The sequence below is a fragment of the Salmo trutta genome, chromosome 19 (assembly GCF_901001165.1).
Source record: "Salmo trutta chromosome 19, fSalTru1.1, whole genome shotgun sequence".
Lineage (NCBI taxonomy): Eukaryota > Metazoa > Chordata > Actinopteri > Salmoniformes > Salmonidae > Salmo > Salmo trutta.
Window position 1 is genome coordinate 27,875,822 of NC_042975.1, and position 6,000 is coordinate 27,881,821.

Genomic DNA, 6,000 nt, shown 5'->3' on the forward strand with positions numbered 1-6,000 from the left:
TTGTTTATAGACTTAGTTGCCTGAGTCACAGCTTAAGGTGGGCAGGATGGGCTGGATCATGTGTCCAGCTCTTAGTGTTTGGGTGTTAAATAACTCGACGTTAATGAGATATGTCAATCACCGGGGAGGTGGGGAGACGTGTCGGTCAGAGCAGAGGGCAACACTGGGCTAGACTGCTCTGTGGCTGGCTGCTGGGTGGCTGGCTGCTCCGTGTCTGGCTGCTCCGTAGCTGGCTGGTCGGCTGGCTGCTCTGTGGCAGGTTGGCTGGCTGGTCTGAAGCTCTGGGGCTGGATGGCTACTGGCTGGTTGGCTGCTCTGTGGCCGGCTGACTGGTAGCCTGCTCTGTGGCTGGTTGGCTGGTCGGCTGCTCCGAAGCTCGCTGGCTGTGCCGTGGCTGGCTGCTCCGTGGCTGGCTGGTTGGCTACTTCATGGCTGGCTGGCTCCCTGGCTGTATGGCTGTCTGCTTTGGGAAGCTGTAGCTCTGGCTGTGTCAACAGCCCTGAGTTTCACGTTACTCCAAACGATACATTTTCAGAGGAATTCCGTAGGAGGCAGAAAACAAACATCCCGTACTGAAACACATAGGGAGGATGAGAATCGGCTTCAACTTCAAGTGCAGCAAATCTGGGCCCTTAATGATGTCTTTAGGATACTTCAGAACTCAAGGGATAGTAAAACTTATTGGCAATATAAGGCACTTTGAATATTTGATGACATCAGTAACCCACAGACTTACGTGCTGTCATAGACCTATACTATGGGGTTTTGTGCATAGGTGATGCGTCACAGTTTTAGTAGAAAGAATAACAGTGTTGCTAATCAATCCTATGCACCTCTGAATCCTGCCAGACACTGGCTGCCGCCAATCTAAACCATTAGGCTGCAGAAGAGGAACTAGTGCAGAATGTGATAATGGACATCAACATCCATTTTATCTAACCCACTCTGTGGAAGGTTTTATGGAGTCACACTACTGCGAGGTGTAGCTCTGTGCTTGTGGTGTGCTAGTGTACGGGGTGGGATAATAAGGGGAAGGTGTTGTGGGAGATGATTGGTTGGTAGATTAGTTCGATTAAGCCAATGACTATGTGCTGGGAGTTTCTACCGACACGTTGCACCTGTCTTGTGATTGTCTCCAACCCCAACAGGTGTCTCCCATTACCTCATGTGTATTTATACTTGTGTTTTCTGTTTATCTGTTGCCAGTTCGTCTTGTCCCGTCAAGTCCCACCAGTGTGTTCCCGTGTTTCCTGTGCTCTAGTTTTTACTTTTTCTAGTCTTCCCAGTTCTGACCTTTCTGCCTGTCCTGACCTTGATCCTGCTTTCCGTCCTGTACCTGCCTGACTCTGATTTGGATTATGACTCTTTGCCTGCCTTCACCTACCGATTGCCTGCACCTTGCACGGTAATAAACTCTCAGCAGACTCGAACCAGCTCCGCAACGCTGTCTCCTCCCAAGGAGCCACCATTGGAAGACACAAGGAGTTACTGCAGCCTTATGGGGGCTGGCAGAACGCCATGACCATGCATTCAATACACTGCTAGAGCAATTCCACGGATTCCTAACTAGGCAGCAAGCCACAACAGCAATCCCCCAGACTCTTAGCAACCCTGCCACCAGCGGCGCTGGAGATTCTGAAACCTGCTGGGCATTTCTCTCCCAGTGCTCCCTCATCTTCGAGCTGCAGCCTTCTTCGTTCCCCTTGGACCGCTCGAAGATAGCGTACTTGATAACGCTGATGTCCGGGAGGGCCCTCGCCGGGGCTACCGCGGTGTGGGAGCAACAGCCCACCGTTTGCCTCAGGCTGGAAGAGTTTGTGGCAGAGGAGTGAAAAGTGTTTCATTCTCTGTTGTCTGGGAGAGAGGCTGCTCGTAAGCTGCTCCAACTACGTCAAGACTTCCGTAGTGTGGATTTCTGCACATTGGCAGCTGAGAGTGCCTGGAACCTGGAAGCCCTGTTCGACATGTTCCTTCACTGAATATCGGATGTGATTAAAGATGAGCTCGCAGCCCTGGAGCTGCCCATGGACCTCGACTCCCTCATAGACTTGACCATCCAGATCAATGGGCAGCTACGGGAATGCAGGAGGGAGATGGGGTATTTTCCCTGTCGCCCTCGCTTGTCCTCAAATTCCCCCTCACCTCCGAGGAATCCCAGAAATACATTTCCCAGAGAATCCAGTGTCACCCGAGTTCCCTCGGAAATCACGAGGGCTGTCGATTCGCCTCCTACAGAGCCCATGCATCTGGGCAGGGCTAGATTGTCTCCTGCTGAGCGCTTACGCAGACTGAACACTAAGGGCTGTCTGTATTGTGGAGCTACGGGACATTTCTTATCTACCTGCCCATTAAAAGACCAGGCTCATCAGTTAGTACGAGTACACTGGGGAGCTGTACAGGGAGTTTCCAATCTCTCACTACTCGTTACCCCCTCTATGTTACCTTGTTGTGGGGAGACCAGTCCAAATCCATTTGGGTGCTCATTGACTCTGGGGCCGATAAGACCTTTATGGACACTACCCTGGTGTCGGAGCTGGGTATCTCCACTCAACTCCTTTCCATCCCGATGGACGTCAGAACGCTGGATTGGAATTCTATTGGCAGAGTCACCCACAATACGGTTCCGATCAACCTGCGAGCATCAGGCAACCACAGTGAGGCTATGCAGTTTCTGCTCCTGAGTCTCCTCATGTACCCATGGTTTTGGGGTTTTCATGGTTCCAGATGCACAACCACCTAATCGACTGGGCTACGGGTTCCATCACGGGTTGGAGTCCGTTTTTGCCATGCACATTGTCTGAAGTCGGCGCAGCCTGCCCCGGAATGTCTCCTTGCGGGCATGGATAAAGCCTCGGGACCTCTCCGCCGTTCCCGCGGAGTACCAGGACTTCACGGGAGGTTTTCAACTCTGCCTGCGCCACATCTCTTCCTCCGCATTGACCTTCTCGCAGGCACCGCACTGCCTCTGGGGTGACTTTATTCCCTGTCGGGTCTGGAGACCAAAGCAATGAAAGGGTACATTGAGGACTTTCTCGCTGCAGGGATTATGCGTCCATCTGCCTCCCCCGCTGCGTCCATGTATCGACTACCGGGGTCTTACTGACTTTACGGTTAAACTTTACCAACTACCACTCATTTCCTCAGCTTTCGAGCCTCTCCAGGGGACGGTCATCTTCTCCAAGTTGGACCTTCAGAACGCCTACCATCTGGTTCGGATATGGGAAGGAGACGAGTGGAAGACTGCGTTTTACACGGCTAGCAGGCACTACGAGTACCTGGTGATGCGGTTCGGACTGACCAACGCTCCTGCAGTGTTCCAGGCCCTAGTCAATTATGTGCTCCATGACATGTTGAACCGATTTGTGTTTGTCAACCTCGACAACATCCTCATTTATTCCCAGTCAGCTCAAGAGCACATCCTCCATGTCCGACAGGTCCTCCAGCATCTCCTGGAGAACCAGCTTTTCGTGAAGTCAGAGAAATGTGAGTTCCATCGCTCCACCATCTCATTCCTAGGATACGTCATCGGTGCAGGGAATATTCAGATGGACCCTGACAAGGTGAGAGCGGTGGTGGATTGGCCTCAACCCACATCCAGAGTGCAGCTACAAAGTTTCCTGGGGTTTGCTCATTTCTACCGTCGTTTCATCTGAGGTTACAGCACCCTTGCTTCCCCCTCTCTGCACTCACCTCTCCCAACGTTCCGTTCATATGGTCTCCAGCAGCTGACTGGGTGTTCTCAGACCTCAAGCAGCGATTCACTACAGCTCCCATCTTAATCTATCCGGACCCGTCCCGCCAGTTCGTGGTGGAGGTTGACGCCTCAGACATCAGTTTTAGTTTAGTTTATTAATTCGACCATTTTAAAAAACAAGCATACATAAAACTTAAAACCCATACATGCACATTAATAAAATCATTGAGGATAACACACAATAAAGTCTGGGACTTATTTCCATTGTGGTCCTCTTGAGACAAGATGGCTAGACAAGATCGAACACAGTACGTTCAGTGAAATAATAAAACAAAAACATAAAATAAGAACATCTATCTCATCATTCCAGTTACATCATAGGGGTTATTCATATGGGCACAGAGGACATCAAACATATTTTTACTTTATTTTTTAAAGCTGTCCAGAGAGGATGTTGTTTTTATAGGCAGAGGCAACTCATTCCATTCTGAGGCTCCAGTATACAAGAAAGTACCTTTCCCAGCATTACTCCTGAACCTGTATAAGCACACATCAGCAACACCTGATCTGGTGCTGTGATTGTGTGCATCCCTAACCCGAGGAAAGTAATCACTTAGATATCTGGGCGCAGGACCATAAATACTCCTGTAAACCAAACCTAGTCTAATCTGGGACACCCTAGCCTCAACAGGCAGCCAGTTTAGTTCCTGAAAGCAGCTCCTGCCTATGTGAGTACGTTGGCTCACCTTCAATACTACCCTGATCAACTTATTCTGGGCTATCTGGAGATTCCCCTTTATAAGTTTAGATAAGCCCCCAAACCAGGAAGTACTAGCATAGTCAAAATGGCATTGAATGAGGGCAGTAGCTAGCACTTTCATGGAGTCCTTATCAAGCAGATTGGACTTTCTAGCCAAAAACGTAGTCCTGGCATTAACTTTCCCTAGCACCTTATTGGCCATGCTCACACCTCCCAAGCTTCCATCAAGGATAAATCCCAAGTAGCTAACAGAGGTTTTAGTAGTCAGCACCTCACCCCCTAACTCCACTCTGATTTCAGACGACCTACAAAATTTAGGTCTGGATCCAAAAATAATTGCTTCAGTTTTCTCTAAGTGCAGAGATAGCTTATTATCTCCAAGCCATTTGCTAATGTTAGTAAGCTCTGTGCTAAGTATGCTCTCCAACATAGTTTTACTTTTGTGAGACACCAGAAGTGTAGAGTCATCCGCATAAAGAAAAAGTCGGCAAGAACAAGCATCTTTCATATCATTAATATACAATAAAAACAGCAGAGGCCCAAGCACGCTCCCCTGCGGAACGCCACAACTCATTGGTTTTGCATGAGACAGTGAACCATTAACCTCTACTACTTGCTCCCTTCCTGATAAATAGGACTCTACCCAGCCTAGAGGGATATTGCTTAACCCCAGTGCCGCCAGTTTGGAGATTAGGAGACAGTGGTTAACTGTATCAAAGGCCTTCTGTAGGTCAAGCAGTACCATTCCACACAGATTTCCCTCGTCAATCTCTTTCCTGATGAAGTCAGTCAAGTAAAGTAGACATGAATGAGTGGAGTATGTTTTTCTAAAACCCAACTGAAAATCATACATTAGACCCTGTTTGTTAACATATTCATACATTTGCTCATGTACAATTCTCTCCAGGATCTTTGATGTTACACAGAGGATAGATACAGGCCTATAATTCCCAGGGTCAGACTTTATCCCCTTCTTATACAGAGGTGTAACTTTAGCTTGTTTCATGTCCCTGGGAAAGGTGACTTGTTCAAGAGCGAGATTAACAATATGCATAATACAAGGGCCAATTTGCTCAGCAGAATCTATTAGAAACCTTGCAGGAATATTATCCAGGCCTGTGGCTTTGGAGCATTTAAGCTCTGCCAGCATACTGACTATTTTGGCTGTTGCTACCTTTGCAAAAGAAAAAGTTTGGCTGAACCCCTAACTCTACATAATACTTCTTGACTTGGTTGCTTCCATACAAACCAGAACTGGTGGGCAGCTTGCTAACCAGCTTGCTGGCAACAGAAGTAAAAAAAAGTTTAATTCATTGGCAACCTCTGCTTTTTCATATACCATCTCCCCTTTGATGTTCAGTCCAATACTGTTTAGTTTGTTTTTGGTAGTACTACTACAGCCTAGTTCCTTAAATGATTTCCAAAGCTTTTTAGGGTCATTTTTGTTTTCAATTATTTTCTCAGCAAAGTAACCCCTCTTAGCTTCATCCATCCTGCTCTGTGCTTCATTTCTGTGACGTTTATATAGGACAAAATCATGCTGCTC